Source organism: Schistocerca americana, chromosome 3 (assembly GCF_021461395.2).
Source record: "Schistocerca americana isolate TAMUIC-IGC-003095 chromosome 3, iqSchAmer2.1, whole genome shotgun sequence".
NCBI classification, from domain to species: domain Eukaryota; kingdom Metazoa; phylum Arthropoda; class Insecta; order Orthoptera; family Acrididae; genus Schistocerca; species Schistocerca americana.
In genome coordinates, this window is record NC_060121.1 from 213078644 (window position 1) to 213105080 (window position 26437).

General features: G+C 43.8%; 1 non-coding gene across 1 annotated transcript; it reads left to right on the forward strand.

Annotated features, from left to right (window-relative positions):
* Positions 1 to 10146: 10146 nt before the first annotated feature.
* Positions 10147 to 10220, forward strand: Trnat-ugu. Its single transcript has one exon. It is a non-coding gene; the product is annotated as a tRNA-Thr (tRNA).
* Positions 10221 to 26437: the final 16217 nt, after the last annotated feature.

The following is a 26437-nucleotide window of genomic DNA, read 5'->3' on the forward strand; positions in this document are numbered from 1 at the left end:
ATCTCGTAGACTGAAAGTCTTCTTGAAAGTGTACGCCTCCTTGAAGCTAAGAACTCTTGACGGATTGCTAATGTCTGTGTACCACTCTCACGTAAATGATAATCTCACATTACTCCCCTTCTGATCTCCAGTTTTAATCCTAGCGTAGCTCTGCACAGACTGCGGGGCAAAATTCTTTATTTGTGGTGTAACATGTTGCAACGTTATTTAAAAAATTACTGTGAGAATTTCATCAGGACTGGACAATAATGCAGAAAATGAAGGCTTTAAGTTGCGACAGTTAATTACGTGTAATAAACGTCGCTTTTATTGCTTCGTTTCTTCCGCAAACAATAATAATGGAAAAATGACCATTGCCTGAAAAATGGCTCGATGTCACGGCCTTCAGTATAATCTTTCAAACTGTCACTTTAAGTCAATGAAAAACCTGGAACCAATGATTAGTGGAATCTCTAGCGTCCTATTGGACAAAGTCGTGTTTTTGATCACGTATCAACGCTGCCGACCTGCTTCTAGTTCGTATATTGCGTATTGCGCGAATAACCTTAATAATTTGCAGAAACATTGTCATCACCATATCTCTTGTGGCAAAAGAAGACAGAAAAAGGAAAGCAAAGCTGAAGTTTTAATAGTCACTTATAAAAAATCATTCACACTGGAAGGTCGTGCAGATATACCAACGTTTGACCGTCGCGAACAACCTCGTATGGAAGACATAGAAATTGGTATCCCTGCTGATCAGAAGCAGCTGGAAGAGTTAAAAATCAGTAAGTCACCAGGTCCGGATGGAATCCCCGTTCGGTTTTACAGGGAGTAATCATCGCCACTGCCCTGTTGCTTAGCTCGAATTTATCTCAAATTCCACGCCCTGTGCAAAGATCCAAGCAACTGAAGAAAACCACAGGTGACACCTGTATACAAGAATGTTAACAGAACGGTGAAAGAACATACCAAAAAACTTACAGACTAGTATCCTTAACATCGGTTTGCTGCAGAGTTTGAATGTAATAAATTTCCCTGAGACGAGAAACAAAGGCATTAATGACATTAGTTGCCAGTGGATATTGATTTAAATCAATGTGGAAAGTTGAAAATGGTGCTGGACCGGATTCGAGCTCGGATCTTCTGCTTACTCGATAGGTGCGCTGACCACTACGCCATTCGGATATCGTGGCCAGCGCCACTGCACCGACTACCCCACCAGACCCAAATTCTCAACTTATCCACACACTACTGACGTAGTGCCCCTTGCCCATAATCCTCATTACATCAGGCATCCGCTGTGTTTGGATAGTGCAGTGACTAGCGTATCTGGCTAGTGAGCAGGACACCTGGGCTCGAATCCCAGTCCAGCACAAATTTCCAACTTTCTCCATCCATTTAAATCAGTGCCCACTGGTAGCTAATGTCATTAATTCCTTTGGGTCTTGATTCATAGTGGCTGCAGGATTAAAATGATGTCCATTCTTTTGGATATATCCGAATGAACATATATAAATAATTCCTTGAGACAGAAAACCTTCCGTCTACAAATCAGCATTGAACTATAAAGCATCGCTCGTGCAAAACTCAGCTTTTCTCTCACGATATCCTGGGAAGCATGAATGAAGGGCAACAGGCAGATTCCATATGCCTAGATTTCCAGAAAGTCTTTGACACAGTGCCTCACTGCACAATGTTAACGGAGGTTCGAGCGGACGGAATAGGTTTCCAGATATGTGAGAGGCTTGAAGACTTCTTAAGTAACAGAACCCAGTACGTTCACCTAGTTGGCGAGAGTTCATCAGAGGTAAGGGCATCGATAGGAGTTCCCCAGACATGTGTTATAGGGCCGCTCTTGTTCTCTACATACATACACGAACTGACGGACAGGGTGAGGAACAATACAGAATGGAGACGAGGTACTGGCGGAAGTAAAGCTGTGAGGACGCGGCGTGGGTAGCTCAGTCGGTAGAGCACTTGCCCGCGAAAGGCAAAGGTCCCCAAAGTGTGAGTAACTTGTAATGTTATGTGAGCTTCACTGCCCCTTTTTTTAACCAATTTGTGTCTGATTTTATTCTGAGAAGCACAGAAATTATGCCGTAAGTACCGTAAATGTAAATTTGATTCAAAAAGTACTTGAAGTGAAGTAAAGCGCAGCGCAGCTGGACAGCAACAAAGACTTTAGCGCGCAAACCCTGCAACGATAGTAGTTATGAATCTTTGAGTATGGGCTCTAAAAAAAAGACAATTGATTATTTTAAAAAATGAGGACTGTTAATCTGTATCTTGTGGAAAAGAGGACGTGTTGAGCGGCTGTCACTCAGAACGTATTGTTATATTTAATGAAAATTGATATTTTAGTGATAAAACCGAGTAAATTATGCGTAAGAGTTCCCAAACATTAATGTATGCAAATTTTCTGCAAGTGAAGAATAGAAATATCTTGTTTTTGGAAAATGAGGTGAACTTCATTGTTGTCGCCGTCTTTCAGTCGACAGAATTGTATGTGTACAAAGTTCACTAAATTACAGGAAAAGAAATGCATTCTCTACAGTTTTCATTCAATAAGTAACAACCTCTTATAATTTCTTAATTAGAGTAATTGGATTATGTTCTTGTACAATAGTATGGTGCTGAACTCCACTGACCAATTTTGATGCAGCAGGACGTGTAGTTTGAAGGAAGTTTGTGTGCTAAGCAATCTCCTTTTCTTACAAAAAGCAGATTGCTGTTTGATCTTATTTACTTACAACAGTGGTCCCATAGGTATGAAAAGCTACGAAAACCTGGGCTCAAAGCTATCCGCAATACGGCCAAGTAACTGAGTCGTATTTTAAACCTTAAAGAACAATAACTTCCTCCAAATTATAATACGTCACCAACTGGTGCAGAAGCTGATCATTCAAGGAGGCAGCAACCAAAATTCAGGTACCAGCTACGGCTTAAAGAAAAAAATCTCAATCAAAAATCAATCTCTCTCTCTCTCTCTCTCTCTCTCTCTCTCTCTCTCTCTCTCTCTCTCTCTCTCTCCAAACACGTATATAAACATTCATATCATTATTTAAAAAAAAAGTCATTTTATAAACTGTAGGAAGATACAGGATGATTTAGGCAGAATTTCTGTTTGATGTGATGAGCAACAGCTTGCTCTAAATGTAGAAAGATGCAAATTAATTGCAGTAAGGAAAACAAAAATGGTTCAAATGGCTCTGAGCGCTATGGGACTTAACATCTGTGGTCATCAGTCCCCTAGAACTTAGAACTACTTAAACCTAACTAACCTAAGGACATCACACACATCCATGCCCGAGGCAGGATTCGAACCTGCGACCGTAGCAGTCGCGCGGTCCCGGACTGCGCGCCTAGAACCGCTAGACCACCGCGGCCGGCTAAGAAAAACAGTCCTCCAGTGTTCGAATATAGTATCAGTGGTGTGCTGCTCGAAACGGTCAAGTCGATTAAGACAATAGTTCTATTTGATTTTCAAAAACTCGATTTTTTTTTTCTTTTGTTGTAAAATATCTCTGAGACGTGTATTGTAGTGTTCACCCCGTGTTCGCCAGAAGTTACGTTATCGAGTTACAAGGTGATTTATGAAAAAGTGTCAGGAAACAATTAGTAGACGTCCTTGCCATGTGCCGGCATGTAATTTTAACGAAGGCCTAACAGGCATTATGAAAAATAATGCACTTGCTCGAACTTTAGGAACCAGCCTGTTGGAACTACTGCTCAAAAGCGGACGAAAAGGGTGTCGAGCGAGCAGAACAGAGGATGACAGAAGCTGCCAAAGAGGCGTGCAGGACCAGCAAGGTCACGAAGAAGACGGAGCAGGACCTCACTTTGGATCTGGAAGGACTGCTGTACGGTCCAGGAATCGATAGCTAGAGGTATGTTTAACTTAACCACAGAAAATGTAACCCAAAACTTCTAACGCGGTCTTCTCGAAACCATACCTTTCCAACTGGCGGAAAATATAACTTGCGAACGGTACATACGATTTTGATCGGAATTTGATACCATCATTTTAAACAATTTAATGCTGGCATTGTAAATTGAATTTCATGTCAGCGCACCTAGGTATTTTGCGATATCTTCAAAAGTCTATTTTCGGTGTGCGCTTTTGTCTCGAGTTTTTGGACGAAGAAAATGACATTTGTTTCAACACGTCACCGTTTTGTTAGAACTTATATTTCGCAGTTATCCTAAATACGCTGAAAGAAAATTTATTGAAAATGAGTTATACAAAATTATTTTGTTAAAGGTCCAATTGGACGGCTTCGGGAAATTCCTGCTGATGACAAATGTTCGGGCTGCAATGGGTCAGCCGGCAGCTGTGGCCGAGTGGTTCTAGGTGCTTCAGTCCGGAACCGCGGTGCTGCTGCACTCGCAGGTTCGAATCCTGCCTCGGGCATGGATGTGTGTGACGTCCTTAGGTTAGTTAGGTTTAAGTAGTTCTAAGTCTAGGGACTGATGACCTCAGATGTTCAAGTCCCATAGTGCTTAGAGCCATTTGAACCATTTTGCAATGGGTCCTTGCACCTGCCGCAGCGGTTTCAGGGGGCGTCCTATTTGTTCACAAAAATAAATTCTTAAAGATAAAATTGTAAGAAACAAAAGCATATCGTCAGATTCATCATCACATTTTATTTTACTTGAAAATAAATCACGTAAATCAACTATTTAACATGTATCAAAGAGGGCTGCCCCCTTAAATAAATGGTTGTAATGGCTCTGAGCACTATGGGACTTGACATCTGTGGTCATCAGTCCCCTAGAACTTAGAACTACTTAAAGCTAACTAACCTAAGGACATCACACACATCCATGCCCGAGGCAGGATTCGAACCTGCGACCGTAGCGGTCACACGGTTCCAAACTGAAGTGCCTAGAACCGCACGGCCACACCGGCCGGCCCCCTTAAATATCTAGACGTAACGTTACAGAGCGATATGAAATGGAACGAGCACGTAAGGGTGTAGTAGGGTTGGCGGATGGTATACTTCGGTTTATTCGGAAAATTCTAGAAACACGAAGCTCATCTGTTAGGAGCATTCAAAAAGTTTCCGTTCGGAGGCCATACTAACCCCTTGCCTACATGTCGGTGCCTGTATACCCGCATTGCAGAAGCAATGATTTGCATATACCGCTGCAGCAACGCACTCAAACGGAAACTTTTTGATCGCCCCTGACATACAGAGATCTCGTGTAGAAGAGTAGTGCGACCCATTCTTGAGTACTGCTAAAGTGTTTGGGATCCTCACCAGGTCGGATTAAATTGGGACATCGAATCAATTCAGAGGCGTACTGCTAGATTTGTTACTGGTAGTTTCAATAAACATGCAAATATTACGAGAATGCTCCGTGAATTCAGATGGGATGACATCTTTTATGCGAAAAACTGTTGAGAAGATTTAAAGCACTCTCATTTCTGTGTGATTGTAGACAGTTCTATTAGCGCCATCGTACAATGAGCTCAAGCACAGTGAAGATAACAGCAGTTAGGGCTCGTACGGGAGTATATAGATAAACGTTTTTTCCTCGCTCCATCTGCGAAAAATGGTTCAAATGGTTCTGAGCACTATGGGACTTAACATCTGAGGTCATCAGTCCCCTAGAAGTTAGAACTACTTAAACCTAACTAACCTAAGGACATCACACACATCCATGCCCGAGGCAGGATTCGAACCTGCGACCGTAGCGGTCGTTCGGTTCCAGACTGAAGCGCCTAGAACCGCACGGCCACAGCGGCCGGCGCTCCATCTGCGATTAGAGCACGAAAGGAAATCACTGGTAGTAATACAAGACACTCTCCACCATGTGCACCGTATGGTGATTTGTGGAGTATGTATGTAGACTTAAAAAATGGCTCTGAGCACTATGGGACTCAACTGCTGAGGTCATTAGTCCCCTAGAACTTAGAACTAGTTAAACCTAACTAACCTAAGGACATCACAAACATCCATGCCCGAGGCAGGATTCGAACCTGCGACGTAGCGGTCTTGCGGTTCCAGACTGCAGCGCCTTTAACCGCACGGCCACTTCGGCCGGCTATGTAGACTTAGATCTAGACGTAGATATATTATTTTTTACTACTTGATTCGGTTTAACAAGCTGTGCTGCGTGACTATCGATATTTCACTCTTCGATATGCAACCACGCGAGAGAATAATCTTAAGAACAACTGTGAAAAAAAAAAGTGACTAATTATGATATAGGATTCTCAAACCTTTTTAATATTTGAAACTGTGTTGAAAAATTTAAAATCCTCTTACACTATTTGCTTGCTCGATCGGTAGCGCTCTTCGTGATGTTCACAGTCACGTGACGTCTCTGGTGGTTTCGAAGAACTGTGTCGGTCAACAGTGGGATTTCCTGTTTAAATTTTCGCCGCAAGAGTTCTGTTTGCGTCTGCTAGCCGTCGTGGCAACGATGACGCGCTTTACAGACATTTGACGTCAACTGAGTGCTCCGTTCGGCGGCTACGATATTCTCTGCGAATATTTTCAGTGCAGCAGCAAAGTTTGCGACTCTCCTCTTTCCGTTCGTAACGCGCCATTTCAGAATTGGCGAGAATTCCCTTTCCGGCAGCAAGGCGCCATTCGACGTCGTCTGTTATTTAAGGCGAGGCCGCTGGGAACAGAACTTGCGAGACTGTTTCTCAGGTTTCAGAATCCCCTCGCTGTATCGCCGATATTACAGAACAGCGAGAATTCGAAGCAGTTCAATTGTGAGACGCAACAATGTATGGAAACGTCTCAGATGCGAAACTAAAAAGTTAGTGTAAATCACTGAATACACTACTGGCCATTAAAACTGCAACACTACGAAGACGACATGCAACTAACGTCAGTTTCGTATGATGTGTAGGTTAGGTGGGGTTAAAAATAAGACTTGGGTAAGAATATGCATCGTAAGAATATGCATCAAGTTTCTAGGTCCCTAAAGCAGAAGTTCACCATTCTTCCAGCAGGCGGCACATACGTCATCACCTTCTCAGTTCTATTCTGGAACTTCGTGACAGTCGGACGCTTACAAGTGGAGAAAATGCGGTAAGTCACTTTCGTACGTTTTTGATGTAAAATTTGTGTTGTTTAGATTGATGATAGGTGAATCTAAATCTAAATAAAAATTAGATAAACTTGGTACCGGGAACGGAGGCTATAAGCTTCCAGTATCCCCCTTGATCTACAGGACATTAGTTGTGTGCATTAACTTTCGAACGCCGAAAAAGAAAATAGCTGATCAGGGTTCAAATGGTTCAAATGGCTCTGAGCACTATGGGACTCAACATCTGTGGTCATAAGTGTGGTGTCACCGCCAGACACCACACTTGCTAGGTGGTAGCTTTAAATCGGCCGCGGTCCATTAGTACATGTCGGACCCGCGTGTCGCCACTGTCAGTGATCGCAGACCGAGCGCCACCACAGGGCAGGTCTCGAGAGACTTACTAGCACTCGCCCCAGTTGTACGGACGACTTCGCTAGCGATGCACACTGACGAAGCCTCGCTCATTTGCAGAGCAGATAGTTAGAATAGCCTTCAGCTAAGTCAATGGCTACGACCTAGCAAGGCGCCATTAGTAACATTGCATGTATCTACAGAGTCTCACTTGTATCGTCAAGAGCGATGTACAACAATGATGGATTAAAGTTAAGTATTCCAGCAGCTACGTACTTTTCTTTATAGCATTCATTACGTATCCTGTTTCAGACCTATCTCTAGCCTGCGTGGGTTAACGCGTGCATATCGGCTTCCTCACTCAGGTAGTGTTCGTAGTGTTGGCTAACTGCTAACACTACAATAAGTCCCCTAGAACTTAGAACTACTTAAACCTAACCAACCTAAGGACATCATACACATCCATGCCCGAGGCAGGATTCGAACCTGCGACCGTAGCGGTCACTCGGTTCCTGACTGAGCGCCTAGGCTGATCAGGGTAAACGTATGTGGGCCTAATGGGATACAAGTTCGCATTGTATACTTTTACTATATAAAAAAAAAACTGTTCGAGAACTTTCACACCATAACTTGTACTTTGACTTGTGTAGTCACTTCTAGTGAATTCAAGTATTTTTTGTGTTTATTTACCTCAGATGCCTTATTATTCACCTTAGGAAACAAATTAATCTTAATTTTCTGTTGTTTTTCTTTCGTCGAGCAGTGCTGTTTCAAACCAACCTACCTGTCAAACATACTTCGAATAAAACCGCGTCTTCCATAGCGGCATTTTTTTTTCAGTAACCGACCGAGAACATCATACCACAGCAATTAACAGAACCATCCGACCATCGAGCTCTTGGCTTTACTGAAACTGGGAGCTGAAAACAGCAAGCAAAAAAAGCTACCGGGTTTTCAGGGATGCCTTAAGATAACATCTTCAAACCGGCAAAGGTAGTGAAGTCCTAAGCCGATTCACGAAAACGTTTTCTTTGGACGAAGAACAAGAAATAGTACAGCACTTCATTTCCCTCGATAAACGTATTTTAGGCCTTTACGCAGGTCATTACGACATTCACTTCTTGAATTTGCGGTAAAATAAATAGTTCATAACTAGTTTTCCTGTGAACTTGTTTGTAATCCTTTTCATTTTCTTCAGTTAGGGGTAAAAGTACGCAGTGCGTTCTCCTGCCCCAGGCCCGCTTCTCTTACCCTGCAGCATGGGGCAAGAGAGAGCAGAATTATTTTTAGCATAACTATTATTACTCTTCTAATAATAAATGGGTGATACTGAAACTTCTATTACCAAGAGATCAAACTAGGTGTCGCATGCGTAACTGATATAATATTCTTACAAGTATTTAAAACATTTAGTACAAGAAAGCTGTGTACTTTTACCTCCACCTTCCGTAATACACGTTTTGATATGGAAATGATTAGCGTTTCAGTGCACCCACACAGAATACGCAGCAGTAATGCCATCTACGTTCTGCACATAAAGGAAGATTATGCAGTGGTTTTCCCATTCAGGCATCCCATTTAAATGTAGTTTGTTGATGAGAACGTTGTGTTAGCTTCAGTCAGCAGTTGTCAGAAGTCGACAGTGGCAGGATCATCGATTCGAGAGTTCGCTTTTTCGTTTCTTTCTATTACTGCTCGTGTGGGTCGGTATCATAGAAGTGTCATGAGAATATGAAATCAGTGGGTTTGGCAGGACCATACTCAGCGCCATGCAGGTCGCAATGACCCCGTGCGTCTACCACCCTAGAGCCTGCCTGTACAGGGTTGTACAGTCATAACACGCACTAATCGCACACTTTAGTGTGGCCCTTTACAGAGGATGCTGCGAGGGGATCATCTCATAGCGTAATGACTGCTAGGACAAACCCTGCCGCTTTCTCCCATGGTGTTTATATTATAACTTATAAAAAAAACTATCGAGTAATGGCTCAGTGTGAGACCTAAAAATATCTAGGACTGAGATTTGATAGATCTCTTAGTTTCAAGAAGTACTGTATGAACTGCAAGTCAAATGTTTCCACCAGGAACAATCTTACAATGAAATGAACACCCTTAGCTGCTTACACCCGTTGACATACGTCAACGAGGACAGATGAAAATGTGTGCTCCGACCGGGACACGAACCCGGGATCTCCTGCTTACATGGCAGATGCTCTATCCATCTGAGCCACCGAGGACAGAGAGGATAGCGCGACTGCAGGGATTTATCTCTGGCACGCCTCCCGCGAAACCCACATTCTCAATGTATTCTCGCCCATTACACTCATTACTCGTGGCGCGTTGCCGATTCCCGTAAGAGTTCGGGCACTGTTAGTGCATTCGCACAGAAGAAGAAGATGGTCAAGTGGCCAGTAAGCCTTAACTGTATATTTACTAAGCCTTAACTATATATTTACTAAGATGATATCTGTTCTTTCGGACATGTCCGAAAGAACAGATACCATCGGTGACCAAGCAGCTCGTTCGAATGAAATTACAATGAAATGAACACCCTTAGCTGCTTACAGGCTCACCGGCCACTTGACCATCTTCTTTCTTCTGTTCGAATGCACTAACAGTGCCCGAACTCTTACGGGAATCGGCAACGCGCCGCGAGTTTTAATGGGCGAGGGCACTACGAATGTACTGCGGGACAATACGATGAGAATGTGGGTTTCGCGGGAGGCGTGCCAGAGATAAATCCCTGCAGTCGCGCTATCCTCTCTGTCCTCGGTGGCTCAGATGGATAGAGCGTCTGCCATGTAAGCAGGAGATCCCGGGTTCGAGTCCCGGTCGGGGCACACATTTTCAACTGGCCCCGTTGACGTATGTCAACGACTGTTAGCAGCTAAGGGTGTTCATTTCATTGCAATTTCATTCGAACGAGCTGCTTGGTCACCGATGGTATCTGTTCTTTCGGATGTGTCCGAAAGAACAGATACCGTCTTAGTGAATATATAGGAACAATCTTCTACGGAAATTGGCCGAATCACGGTGGGTTGGTCAACCTGAAACTATAGGGACTTCTGGAACGACACTGTGCTGTTATGAGGGGAAAGTACGCATGGCCTGTTTAGTATAGTTCAACACAGCGCCAAACAGGTTGACATAGCTCTGAATGACACCTGCATAATCATATCAGCTTGCTTGAAATCCCCTCCAGTCGAATGTCTTCACCAAGTCGCTGGTATAGCACTACGCACTGTTAGAAGAGAAACAGCTGCAACTGACGAAAGAAAGACGAGCAGAAGAGAACCAATTCTCTAAATGGGAATGAAGCACACTTGCAACGATTGAAATCAAGACGTTAACGACACTTAGAACTGCTGCTGGAAAAGGTAGGTTGCAACTATCGAGGGCTACGACCTACCTTCCACTAGGATGGAAAAGAAATCTGAAACATTAACTTCTGGCTGTGATGAGAAATGGACGAGTTGGAAGACAAAGATCTGGAGTTCACACATGAAAAGTTAACTTAGGAAGATGGAAGTACGCTGATCAAGTTTATATTCACTGTGACTGCGAAGAACACCAGGATGTTTGTCACACGCTTCACTACCGACTGTTTCCAGTTTTTTTTTCTTTATTGAATTTCGATTCCCCCCGAAGGGGGCGGGCTGGCAGCAGCTTAGTATGCCGCTCTTCAGCCTACAGACTTTGTTTTAAAAAAGAAGATAATATATAATAAAAAACAGGCGACAAAATCGGAGACAAATGGTAACATGGCGAAAAAATCGTGGAACTTAAAACATAGAAAAAAGGGATGATGATGCTAATAAAATACGTATGAAGCAGACAGGTAAAATAATAGACAGACGATTAAAAAACATGGCGACAGTCTGGTTTCTGTTCGCAAAAGACATAAAATTCACACCCAGTGACAGCATGGTTTCTGTTCGCAACACGAGAAAATACGAAACAACACTGAACAGTCACTGGAACACTGCACTAAAATATGACATACCACAGCCGAGAGCAGGTGGGGGGAAACTGGACAGAGGATGGGAAAATAAAAAAGGGGGGAAGGTGAGGAAAAGCGAAGGGGGGCAAAGGGGGGAACTGTTTCCAGTTTCCGGCATCGAATATGAACAGAACAGAACAGAACAGAAAATGCTGTGGAAGTGGCAAAGTTTTGGGAAAAAGTAAAGTAGTAATAACTGTGTTTAATATGTCTGTCCCTGATACGAGAAGGGATGAATAAATAAATACGAACGGCATTCAATAAGTATTGCAACACATTTTTTTCTCAGCCAATTTCGATTGAAAAAATTCAGAATTCGTTGTGAGATACCGTGTAATATTCCCGCTTCGGCCCCTACAGTTTGATGATGTTCCGATAAGGTGGTGGTGCTTTACGTAGCCTTCAAAATGACGTCTGTAATGAATTTTTATTTCTTTTTATTTACACGTCAAATTAGGTAGGACCAAATTGAGGAGCAAATCTCCAAGGTCATGGAACGTGTCAGTACATGAAATTACAACATTAAAGTAATAACAAATAAAAATAAATGTTTATGAACCCGAAAAAAGCCAGTCCATAAGTTTAAGTAAACGCAATCAGCAACACAATAAGAATCAGCTCAATTTTTCAAGGAACTCCTCGACAGAATAGAAGGAGTGACCCATGAGGGAACTCTTCAGTTTCAATTTCAAAGCGAGTGGATGACTGCTAAGATTTTTGAATTGGTAGCTTATTGAAAATGGATGCAGTAGTATACTGCACATCTTTTTGCACAAAAGTCCGATCCAAATGCAGGGCCGCCCGGTGTGGCCGAGCGGTTCTAAGCGCTCCAGTCTGGAACCGCGCGACTACTACCGTCGCAGGTTTGAATCCTGCCTCGGGCATGGATGTGTGTAATGTTCTTAGGTCAGTTAGGTTTAGGCAGTTCTAGGGGAGTGATGACCTGAGCTGTTAAGTCTCATAGTGCTCAGAGCCGTTTGAACCAACCAAATGCGGGTTTGATTTCTGCCGAGTGTTAACCGACTGAGAGCTGCTTATTCTTGGGAATAAGCTAATATTGTTAACAAGAAATGACAGTAAGGAGTATATATATATATATATATATATATATATATATATATATATATATATATATATATATATATATACACTTAGAGGCCAATATCAAAATACCCAGACTCGTGAACAGCGGTCGACAAGAGGTTCGTGAACTTACACCACTTATTGCCCGAACCGCCCGCTTCTGAGCCAAAAATATCCTTTCATAATGGGAAGAGTTACCCCAAAATATAATGCCATACGACATAAGCGAATGAAAATAAGCAAAGTGGACTAATTTTCGTGTCTAACGATCACTCGCTTATTACACCGTTCGAATGGTAAAAATGGCAGCATTAAGTCTTTGAAGAAGATCCTGAACGTGGGCTTTCCACGACAGCTTACTATCTATCTGAACACCTAGAAATTTAAACTGTTCAGTTTCACTAATCATATGCCCGTTGTGTGAAATTAAAACGTCAGATTTTGTTGAATTGTGTGTTAGAAACTGTAAAAACTGAGCCTTACTGTGATTTAGCGTTAGTTTATTTTCTACGTGCCATGAACTTAGGTCAGGTACTGCACTATTTGAAACCGAGCCAATGTTGCACACAACATCCTTTACTACCAAGCTAGTGTCACCAGCAAACAGCAATATTTTAGAGTTACCCGTAACACTAGAGGGCATATCATTTATATAAATAAGGAACAGTAGAAATCTGTCATGAGCGCTTCAAGAATGTCTGCGTAGACCTGGCAGTGAACAAACGCAACACACCTGTCCGACGTCCCGCGTGTCGGCCGGCGTCACACAGCTATGACTCCTGCAATGTTGGAACGTGCGGACACTCTCATTCGAGGTGATCAACGGATCGCAATTAAACACCTCGCTTCACAAATGGACGTCTCTGTTGGTAGTACTGACACACTCGTCCACCATTTGGAGTACTCAAAGGTGTGTGCCCGCTGGAATCCTCGCCGACTAACAAAAGATCATAAAGAGCACCAAAGGATTTTCTGTACGGAATTGCTTGCGCGCTACGAGGTTGACAATGAACATTTTTTGTCGAACATCGCCACAGGTGAAACGTGGATTCATCACTGATCTGGTGCGCTGCTGGCACCAGTCTCCATCCATTGTCGTCCCGATCGTTGTGAGTCGATTTTCAATGCCTGCTTGTCTTCTTCGCATCTTTGGCGGATGGCTATTTAAGTGCGGCGCGAGCGTTCAGCAGGGGTTTTTGCCTTCGGGTATCAGCTGTGTGAGCGGCAGTGACGTGTGGCGTTGGCGAGTGGCCGAGTCGGTACGACGAAGGAGCGTGGGCAGCTGCTGCGGCGTGTTCCGCCTTTTGAACGCAGATCCGCTGACGGTGATGATTGGGATTTCCTGAAGATTTGAAGGACATATTTCCTTTCTCGTCTGTTACACGTTACTCAGAGTGAACGAACTGGAGTAGTCGAATTGTTTCTTGGTGGTTTCTGTTAACGTTAACTGAAAACCCGAGTGCACTGAAAACTATCTTAGTTATTTCAGTTATTTGTCACCGTACTTGGTATGGGCGCCTGATATGTTGATGGTATTTAAGGGAGTGCACAACAAATAGACATGAAGCCGTGCTTAATGCGTAGTAGAGGTCATGTTAAATACACTACTGGCCATTAAAATTGTTACACCACGAAGATGACGTGCTACAGACGGAAATTTAATATGCTGTGATACGCAAATGATTAGCGTTTCAGAGCATTCACACAAGGTTGGCGCCGGTGGCGACACCTACAACGTGCTGACATGAGGAAAGTTACAAACCGATTTTCCTATACAAACAGCAGTTGACCGGCGTTGCCTGGTGAAACGTTGTTGTGAGGCCTGGTGTAAGGAGGAGAAATGCGTACCGTTTCCGACTTTGATAAAGGTCGCATTATAGCCTATCGTGATTGTCGTTTATCGTATCGCGACGTTGCTGCTTGCGTTCGTCGAGATCCAATTACTGTTAGCAGAATATGGAATCGGTGGGTTCAGGAGGGTAATACGGAACGCCGTGCTGGATCCCAACGGCCTCGTATCACCAGCAGTCGAGATGACAGGCATCTTATCCGCATGGCTGTAACGGATCGTGCAGTCACGTCTCGATCCCTGAGTCAACAGATGGGGACGTTTGCAAGACAACAACCATCTGCACGAACAGTTCGACGACGCTTGCAGCAGCATGGATTATCAGCTCGAAGACCATGGCTGCGGTTACCCTTGACGCTGCATTACAGACAGGAGCGCCTGCGATGGTGTACTCAACGACGAACCTGGGTGCACGAATGGCAAAACGTCATTTTTTCGGATGAATCCAGGTTCTGTTTACAGCATCATGATGGTCGCATCCGTGTTTGGCGACATCGCGGTGAACGCACATTGGAAGCGTGTATTCGTCATCGCCACACTGGCGTATCACCCGGCGTGATGGTATGGGGTGCCATTGGTTACACGTCTCGGTCACCTCTTGTTCGCATTGACGGCGCTTCGAACAGTGGACGCTACATTTGAGATGTGTTACGATCCTTGGTTCTACCCTTCATTCGATCTCTGCGAAACCCTACATTTCAGCAGAATAATGCACGACCACGTGTTGCAGGTCCTGTACGGGCCTTTCTGGATACAGGAAATGTTCGAATGCTGCCCTGGCCAGCACATTCTCCAGCTCACCAATTGAAAACGTCTGGTCAATGGTGGCCGAGCAACTGGCTCGTCACAATACGCCAGTCACTATTCTTGATGAACTGTGTTATCGTGTTGAAGCTGCATAGGCAGCTGTACCTGTACACGCCACCCAACCTTTGTTTGACTCAATGCCCAGAGGTGGTTGTTCTCGGTACTGATTTCTCAGGATCTATGCACCCAAACTGCGTGAAAATGTAACCACATGTCAGTTCTAGTATAATATATTTGTCCAATGAATACTCGTTTATCATCTGCATTTCTTCTTGGTGTTGAAAAAAATGGTTCAAAAGGCTCTGAGCACTATGGGACTCAACTGCTGATGTCATTAGTCCCCTAGAACTTAGGAGTACTTAAACCTAACTAACCTAAGGACATCACAAACATCCATGCCCGAGGCAGGATTCGAACCTGCGACCGTAGCGGTCTTGCGGTTCCAGACTGCAGCGCCTTTAACCGCACGGCCACTTCGGCCGGCTCTTCTTGGTGTAGCAATTTTAATGGCCAGTAGTGTAGTACGTAAGTCTGTGCCTGACGTTCAAGAGCGGCCCGAAATAATTTTCCTATTTCGTGTTCCTATGTTATTATTTTATTTCTTTGTTCTAGAGAATTGGCTAATCAAATTTTAAGAACCGTTACTGGGCAAGTGATCACCTAGGTTAGTCCAGCTTGGGCTCATTGGTGCCGTGTATAATTAAAGGTTTATTTATAACCAGTTGCGCGGATATGTTTGTCTATCTAATGCTCCAGAATGTTGTCTGCCACTGATATGTTTATGTTTCAGATAATTGGTAGTGGTCGACGCGAGCAAACTCCGATCGGGATATCACGGTGGAAGAGTGAAATTTAAGGACCTGGATCGGGGTCTGTGGTTACGTTGTCAATGTCCTGCAATTTCATATTTCCGGTGGAGCGTTGTGGTTTTCTGGAAGCTTAATTGTAGCACAAAGTTGAGTATAGCTCCATTTTACCTTCTCGTCCGTGAATCTTCTCTATCTGGTAGATTGTTGGTTGTTTTTTGGGGGAAGAGACCAAACAGCGAGGTCATTGGTCTCATCGGATTAGGGAAGGACGGGGAAGGAAGTCGGCGGTGCCCTTTCAAGGGAACCGTCCCGGCATTTGCCTGGAGCGATTTAGTATCTGGTAGACCTTTCGGTCTGTTCGCATCCTTCACTAACTTTCAACGTAAAAATTGTAACGGCTCTATGTCAAGACTATTAAATAACCTAGTGTTATATTCTGTCCATGAAATGTATGTAAACCTCATACCTGTAAGTAATACTAAAAAGGAGCTTAGTCGAGTGCATTAATCTGATAATTCCTTCAATTTGTTACTATTGCTTAAAATCAGTCCATGGAAGCAGTTTTAGAATTTGATATGGAATCCAGTTCCTATGTAAGCCGTGAAGCATTCAGTTACGTCAGTTAAATTTTATTTATGGAGTTTTATGAACGTTGTTTTAATTAGTGAAAATTGCTTGAGTAAATTTTGTAAGATCTGGGTCTGTCACATTTAAATGCATTAATGTTCCAATCTGAGTTCTGCTGCTGGTTCTGTAGGCCGATGCCTTTTGTTATAATCGTGTTACTCTTGGTTTCATTAACAGCATGTGTTTGTAATAGAGGAGTCTTTGGCAACTACAAAACGGCAATCAATAGAGTGGCGTCATATCACGTCCCCGCCGAAGAAAGAGTTCAAAGGCATACCGTCAGCTGGTGAAGTCATGGTGACGGCCTTCTGGGACTCTGAAGAATTTATTCTGTTTGAGCCGGCCGGAGTGGCCGTGCGGATCTAAGCGCTACAGTCTAGAGCCAAGCGACCGCTACGGTCGCAGGTTCCAATCCTGCCTCGGGCATGGATGTTTGTGGTGTCCTTAGGTTAGTTAGGGCTAATTAGTTCTAAGTTCTAGGCGACTGATGACCTCAGAAGTTAAGTCGCATAGTGCTCAGAGCCAGCCATTTATTCTGTTTGACGTCCTCCCTCATGTTGCAATGATCAACTCTGAAGTGTATTGTGCTACTGTCAAGGAATTTAGGAAGTACTTCTTCGCGTTCGTCGCCACAAATGCGCAGACGAACTTATCGTTCTCCATGACTATGCAAGCCTCACCCAAGTCTGCGCACCCACACAAAATTTCATTGGACTGTTTTTCCTCGTCCACCCTACAACTTGGGTCTCGCACTTGGCGACTTCCAACTATTTGGCCCAATGATAGATATACTCGGTGGGAAGCAATATGTGGATGATGGGGAGCTTATTGATGCAGCAAGACTTTGGCTCGGATGTTAACCAGTAGAGTGCTACCATGTGGGCACAAAGGCCCTCCCAGTAAGACTGCGTAAGGATGTCGCGTTGAACGGAGATTATGTTGAAATCTAGGGTTTTGTAGCCAAAAGAGTGGTGAGTAATATTGTGTATTGGACTCCTGACTAAAACGAACATGCTTTTAGAAAAAAATGTGCTTCATTAGTTACTGATCACTCCTTGTATAGTGGTTAATGCGTGGTAGAAGTGATGGCGAGCCTTTAGAAGAATCAAGCACTGTTTCTTCAATCATTTTTCTCAATACGAATAGTAACAAGCACTATGCGCAACACAGCACACGAATTATCACTATTTTGACAATGACCACTTGTTGCTATGGCGCGTAATATTATTACGTAGTTAAGGTTGGCAATGAGCGTACACTTTCTGTAGTGGCACCAAGTCAGTCGAGTTCCACCGATCTGAAAATGACCACATGAACTGTCCGATTCGTACCTGTACTCAGGAAATGGACTTGTCTTCAGCAAGACAAGTATCCATGTGGGAAATGCGACGACGTCTGTAGCACAGTGCGTTGTCAGCGTGGGGACGCGGCAGGAAAGATAGATGTGGTGAGTGTTGTGCCCAAACACAACACTGTACTCTGGAGTGGCGCTACGTCATCGTTTCGCAACTGTCCCCTTTCTGCGTGCAGCATTACAGTGGACATATCCGTCTATGGAAACTCGGAGGACAACTTCCGCTTGGCAGTCCCATTCTGTAGGATAGCAGCCATTGCATTTCTGACGTGTTAATGTGGGTGGTTGTAACCTAACTTTCAAATCTCCGTGAAGTCACCCTTCAACAAGATAACGCAAGTCCCCATATCACCAGTCCCATCGTGATCTACCTCTGGTAAAGGGTTGCGGAGAGACTAACAAGTCACCTACACTTGATGAACGCAGGCATAGAATTGAAAAAGCAAAAATGACGAACACTATCTGTCATACTGTAACAGGCTTATTTGACCTACACGATGGGCGAGAAGCTCCCCTTAGTCCCTGTTCAGTATCAGATGTTATTATGCTGATTAGAAGGTATGTTATTTCTTATCAGTTGCTGGATTTCGTGTTTACATGTTTTTTGCCGTCACAGTCGAGATTTAATTTGTAGCCATAGCAGCCGGCCGTTGGTGGCCGAGCGGTTCTAGGTGCTTCAGTCCGGAACCACCCTGCTGCTGCAGTCGCAGGTTCGAATCCTGCCTCGGGTACGGATGTGTGTGATGTCCTTAGGTTAGTTAGGTTTAAGTAGTTCGAAGTCTAGGGGACTAATGACCTCAGATGTTAAGTCCCATAGTGCTTAGAGCCACTTGAACCATTTTGTAGCCATAGCAGGTTGAAGTGCGTGTGTGGGTGCACGAACGCCAGCAACACACCTTGCAGACAATGAAACAGATTATGAACGCATCCCAAAAAAAGATTTGATTATGCTTCAGTGCGAAAGGCAACACTCTCTGATTGGGAAAGGTGTACTTTTGCTTTTGGCAGTGTTGAACACAGGGTGCAGACTAGAAGGAAGAAGACATGAGAAAAAACATGTATCGGAGTCTCAGCTTGGATTGAACAGTGTCCTATGAAGTCCACACGTAAAGGTGCTTCAAAACTATGAGGGTAATACTGAGAACAAAAAAAGCGAGATGGCATGAAAAAAGACCTTAAGGTGAGACCTTTCCGACCGACATTCGTTAACGATTTATCGGATAAAGGCAGGAATGAGCTCGTATTAACACGCCGTGCTTTGTTAACTCAACTTCCAAATGCAGAGAACCGTGCCACGGATATGTTTTAAAATGAATGTGCCATTTATCGCAGCTCATGTGCTATAAACACTGTCGTTTGTGCCAAAGAAAATCTTCATTATACACTTGGGATAGAAACGAAACCGCTTCACGTAATGATGACATCACGTCATCTATTGGACCCTTCCTTTTTTAACTAACTGTGAATGGCACCAATTATTTACACATGTATCAACCACGGTTGATACCTCAGCTTGAGGAGAGGACCCTGGCAGGACGCAACGGTTGCAGCAAGGCGGAGCGCATCCTCACTACTGTCTTGCAGTGCGCGACTTCCTTAATGAATACTTTCCAAGACCGAGCGAGATGGCACAGTGGTTAGCACACTGGACTCGCATTCGGGAGGACGACGGTTCAATCCCGCGTCCCGCCATCCTGATTTAGGTTTTCCGTGATTTCCCTAAATCGCTCCAGGCAAATGCTGGGATGGTTCCTGTTGTGTACATAGTTCCGCGTAGTCACTGCGTACACAACTTTCCCACTAGAGCGCGCCCCGCTAAGCAGAACAGCGCAGGCGCAGCGCTCGTCCGTCTCCGCACTACGAGATGGCGCTACCTTAGAGATGGACCAAATTCTGCTTCCGCCGATCCACGTATTAATATGTAATGCCGCCAATGAGATTGCTGCTAACGTAGAACCTTTTCTCCTCGCAGATCACACTCGCACAGTGATACCTGAACGCGCGAAGTATTATAACGAGTGTACAGACCTCCAATTAGTCAGTCTGCATTAGTCTGCATTTGTCTTTACCAGTCTATAGTCAAGTTTCACTCTGCGGCTAATAAGATTATCATATTCCTGTACATTGCCATGGAGAGAAATGTATAGACACTTTGTCAAGTATCAGAGATATATGTGAGAATAAGATTAACGTACCAATACCAAAGGAACTTCAGATTGTCAATTGTAAAAAGCATCCAGAACCAAGTTAAGTAATTTTTGGTTGGTTGGTTGGTTTGGGGAAGGAGACCAGACAGCGTGGTCATCGGTCTCATCGGATTAAGGAAGGATTGGGAAGGAAGTCGGCCGTGCCCTTTCAGAGGAACCATCCCGGCATTTGCCTGGAGTGATTTAGGGAAATCACGGAAAACCTAAATCAGGATGGCCGGACGCGGGATTGAACCGTCGTCCTCCCGAATGCGAGTCCAGTGTCTAACCACTGCGCCACCCCGCTCGGTAAAGTAATTTTTACGCTTGTTATTATTTTAATAAATGTGTGTGAAAATTAATCAAGTTCTGTTTAAAGTTGGTCACCGTCAATCTGCTACTCTAAGCATGCAAGTGGCATTTCTATCGTCTGACCTAACGGCAGGAAATAAACACGCCACGATAAGACCACGAGACATATTGCTGACACTCGCCTATTTCGTTAGAGTGACAAGTCAAATAATCTGATGGTGTGTGTACCGAAGGTCTTACAGTACGCACACCACAGTTCCTTTGAAAAGGCACGGCCGACTTCCTTCCCTGTCCTTCCCTAATCCGATGAGACCGATGACCTCGCTGTTTGGTCTCTTCCCCCAAACAATCCAATCCAATACAAGACGCTGGATAGGTCGCGGCTCATGAGCAACAGCAGCTCCCTCGAAATGGCCACCAAGCAGTCCTGACCTCACCACACCTGACAACTCGTTACGGGGAGTCATTAATGTGCGTGTATCTGCACGTCGTTATGCTTCAAATGAAGAACTACCCGATGCTGCTGAAGATGTATCTCGCACTATAACATCGGACATTCTCAAAAATATGTGAAGAAGAACATGGAGACGTATGGAAATGTGTTAACAGTATGATGGGGAACATACCGATATAATGGACACTTAATACGTACGTAAGTACACTACGTGACCAAAAGTATCCGGACACCCCTCAAAACATACGTTTTTCATATTACGTGCATTGTGCTGCCACCTACTTCCATGTACTCCATATCAGCGACCTAAGTTGTCATTAGTCATCATGAGTGAGCAGCTGATTGGGTGTCATTTGTGTCATACGTCTGTATGCGAGATTTCCACGCTCCTAAACATCTCTAGGTCCACTGTTTCAGATGTGATAGTGAAGTGGAAACGTGAAGGGACACGTACAGCACAAATGCGTACAGGCCGACCTCGTCTGTTGACTGGCAGAGACCGCCGACAGTTGAACATGGTCGTGATGTGTAATAGGCAGACATCTATCTAGATCATCACACAGGAATTCCAAACTGCATCAGGATCCACCGCAAGTACTACGACAGTTAGGCGGGAGGTGAGAAACCTTGGGTTTAATGGTCGAGCGGCTGCTCATAAGCAACAGATGACGCCCGGAAATGCCAAACGACGCCTCGCTTGGTGTAAGGAGCGAAAACATTGGATCACTGAACTGCAAAAACGTTGTGTGGTGTGACGAATCACGGTACACAATGTGGTGATCCGATGGCAGGATGTGGGTATGGTGAAAGGCCGGTGAACGCCATCTGCCAGCGTGTGTGAAACGTCCCCTTTGAACAATTATACATGACTGTGCTTAAACTGACACACAATATTTTTAGCGCAACGCAATCTATCAAAGATCCCTGCAAAAGAATGGCCCTGAGTAACATTAAACTATACCTTTCAGAAATCACTTACTTCACAAAAATCTTCATTACTCGAACTACTGCAATACAGCGAGCGCCACTACTGCCAGCTAAATAAAAAAATTCAAACTACGGAAGGCACTAACTACTGATAGGGATAGTTAGCAAATGAAAGATATTACTAGAGAACAAACAATGTATTTACCTTAATAGTCATAATATAAATAGCAGTTCATGACAAATTACAAAACTCCGCCATCTCCCTCCCCACATCCACCACTGCTGGCGGCTCACCTCCAACTGCGCAACGCTACGCGCTGTTCACATCCAGCTGCCGCTGCCCAACACTACAATGGCAGACAACAATGCAAACTAGCCACAGACTTCACACAGCATAGCCAGTGATTTTTATGCAGAGGTGGCGTTACCAACAAAAAAAACTTAAACAGCCTACTTACATGTGTAGCGCCAACAGTAAAATTCGGAGGCGGTGGTGTTATGGTGTGGTCGTGATTTTCATTGAGGAGGCTTGCACCCCTTGTTGTTTTGCGTGGCACTATCACAGCACAGGCCTAAATTGATGTTTTAAGCACCTTCTTGCTTCCCACTGTTGAAGAGCAATTCGGGGATGGCGTCTGCATATTTCAACACGATCAAGCACCTGTTCATAATGGACGGCCTGTGGTGGAGAGGGTACACGATAATAACATCCCTGTAATGGACTGGCCTGCACAGGATCTTGACCTGAATCCTGCAGAGTACTTTTGGGATGTTTTGGAATGCCGACTTGGTGCCAGGCCTCACCGACAGACATCGATACCTCTCCTCAGTGCAGCACTCGGTGAAGAACGGGCTGCCATTTCCCAAGAAACCTTCCAGCACGTGGATGGCGCCACGAACTTGTAATTCATTTTCAGCCAGATATCCAGATACTTCTGATTACATAGTGAACTTGCGCTAAAACAAATCAAATCAGTTAGTAGGGTATATGGGACTTCTTGCCTATTTTGTGGATTATTGAATGTATATCTACTACTACTACTAATCGTTCTAATCGTTTAGCGTTCTGCGAAGACATTAATAAAGTCTGTATGTATCTTTTATTTCTTCATTCTGTACTTTTCTTCTTTTTCTGTTAACGTAGCTTATTTTCTATTGTAATGACTTCGTGTGTAGAGATGCAACGTAATGTTTTATGCCAAATCAATATTGTTGTTTGATGTACAACATTATTTCCATATATGTATGTTGCTTCGTTGTAATTTTAGGAGCTTCAGCCTGTTAGGAAAATTAATATCTATGAATAATGTTACGGGGACAAAGAGACAGTTGTGGAGCGACGGAGAGCTACGTCGCGATACAGTCACTAGTAACCTGCAAACTGCGAGTGAAACGAACTGTCGTCTTTCGAGACAGTGAAATGTGTATGGTCTGATTTAGTATGCTCAAAACGTATCGCAATCTATGTGAGGGACAATCTCCTAAACAGTTTAAGTTTGGTTATGTGAAAACAAACGGGCGGACTGCACGACAAGTTTGTTATTCGACCTGTCGTCTAATGTTGCTTCTGAAAATCTGTGCTCTTAATATTAAATTAACTGGGTTCACCATAACGCGTTCCGCTTTTTAACCAGTGAGAGTTTGTTTATGGTGTATTCTGACAGACCAGTGATCAACGAGACAACGGACCGTTGGCTCCAGAGATCTCGCAGCAGCTGTCTCAGGTAGGAAGCTGAAGAACGCACATCTATGCAATCACACTGTCGACTGTCAACCGACATTTCATTGCTACTGGGCATCAATACACACAAATTCCAATAGACAAGTATTATCAAAGTGTTACATAGATGCAAATCAGTTTTCCAATCAACTTTCAACAGCTCTCCTCCAGCAACACCTCAAATTAAAATTACGTTTGTCCTGTTAAGGCCTATTTCGATGTCAGGACTTTACGTAGTTGGCACGTAACGAAGTGTATTGACGTATTAGTTACGAGCTCTCTGTTACTTTGTTAATTCGCGGGAAAACCAAAGCCATAACTTAACTAACTGCATTTTGAAGACACTAAGGATAAAGTTTGAACCCTTAATTTAACTAACAATTTATTTAAGACACCGAGGATAAATATTGAACTATTTTGTTCTATTGATATCGTGAACTTGCTTTATTAAAGAGAGCGGTCGTGAAGGAACTGAAGCATTGATAACCAGTTAACAACGAATTGAAGTCTACCTGTTTACAGCTGAGTCATTTCAAGCCAGGTCATCCACCATTCCTCATTGCTGATGTTGACCTGATTAAAGTCAGGGATCATTTAGTTGTTTATTGATTGGATTGCTTAATAATTAAAGTTTTCCACCAGCTACATTTTGAATACTAACAGATCTAAGTTGATAACAGTAATATGCCAATATGCCATCAAATTTGCTATCTTCGTGAAAGACGTTTTCGGATAACAAGATTCCACTGCCCACCCACACGTCCACCTTCAAACCAGTTACCCAGACTTATTTATTTCTACATCAGCACTTACACAAATATTACTTGTGTCCATGGTGCCTGAAAAAGAAAGAAGAGATTTCAATCGCTTATTATAGACGAACTATGAAACATAAACACACTGCGCGTGTCACTGTATAGAGGAAGTTTCAGAGTTTTATTTCCGCACAGACACTATACCACACACGTAACATGAGCACCATGCGTTGCTCGAGAAACATAAAAATGGTAGTCCATTTCAATTCAGACACGAATCAACAGCTCCCTGTTTATTGAAACGACTGCTTCAACAATTTGTTTTGTCAGATGTGGAAGAGTAGCTGCCATATATGCGACAAAGACTCTGTTTTTAGGTATCCCCAGAGAAAAAAAATCGCAAGGTGTGAAGTCTGCTGACTTGGAAGACCAAAAGCAATGAACAGGATCTTATGGTCTACCTTTCATAATCCGACGTTGTGGGACGGTGTTATTAACGCCGCACTCCAAGGAGAAAGAGAGACGAGGCGGGGCGCCGTTTTGCATAGAAATGAAATTATTGGAATCTTCATGAAGTTGAGGAAACAACTAACTTAACAGCATGACCAGGTATGACATTTATAAACACTGTGAACAGAAACGGCACAAAACACATCCAGGTTCTGTGAGTTCTTTACATGTTAGATGACGACGTAAGGATTTTGTAACCACAAAATTTTACATGAAAGGTGGTTTACTTTACCCGACAGATGAAACTTCGATTCGTCCGAAAGGATGAGTCGTTTGGAAAAATCTTAGAGAATAGAAATACAGAATTCGTACATTCTGTTATGGTCGCCGGGACGCAGTTGCTGCAGTAACTGCAACTTGTAAGGCATCATATGCAGGCGTCGTTTCAGAACACACTACACCGTTATTTGAGGGAGTTGAAGTTGCTAGCCTGTCAGTCTTGTAAACTCCGAGGGCTCCCTGTGAAAGTATCTCGAATACGCTCGACATTTTCAACAGGCGTGCCTGGGCGAACAGCGCTCTTTGCTCTACACACGCAACCAACTTCTGTGAATTTTGTATGCCAGTCAGAAAGCTTCGTGTGGAGAAGTAACTTCTTGCTGAATCGACTGCAGAATGCACGTTGCTCTGGAACAATGAACTGATTTCAAAAATGGTTCAAAAATGGCTCAAATGGCTCTGAGCACTATGGAACTTAACATCTGAGGTCATCAGTCCCCTAGAACTTAGAACTACTTAAACCTAACTAACCTAAGGACATCACACACATCCATGCCCGAGGCAGGATTCGAACCTGTCACCGTAGCGGTCGCGCGGTTCCAGACTGAAACGTCTAGAACCACTCGGCCACTCCGGCCGGCTCAAAAATGGTTCAAATGACTCTAAGCTCAATGGGTCTTAACATCTGAGGTCATCGGTCCCCTAGATTTAGAAACTACTTAAACGCAACTAACCGAAGGACATCACAAACATTCAACCCCGAGGCAGGAATCGAACCTGCGACCGTAGCAGCTGCATGGTTCCGGACTGAAACACCTAGAACCGCTCGGCCCCACGGCCGGCGAACTCATTTCACGCAAATGCTAACACGCAGAACGATTTCCCTTGTCATGTTGTCGCCATGTTTCTATAAAAAAAAAAAAAAAACAGCGCAGTTGTGTCCAAACTATGAATCTTCCTCTTTCCAGTGACATACGTCTCTTTCCAGTGAAATACGTAATGTGTTTCTATCTTTTATAGTTTGTCTGTAATAAACAACTGAAATATGCTCGTTCCTTTTGAATCACCCGGTATATTATATCTGTTACGTTTCTCACTTATGCTTTTATTTTGTATGCAACTGAAGTGTGCTCGTGAGCTGTATCAGCGATCTGAGTCAGTGTTTCTTACAGAGAGATCCTGTTTACTAGAAAGTATCAGTGACATATTAGACCAGGATAGAAAAGGTCTGCTTAGTGTTGGATTAAGTGGTCAGATAACTGGGGCTTTACTCGTTACGGTTTGAGAGGTATTGTGATGAATGTTTGTTCACAGAACATTCATGGATTACGCAGAGTCCGCGCTGAATACGATGGCCGACGTGCAGTGACCAGTTTTCGTCCAAAGCGCTGGGTGAGTTCATTCGTTTGTTTGGAAGGGGAGGTTGACAATGTTTGCCCCCTTTC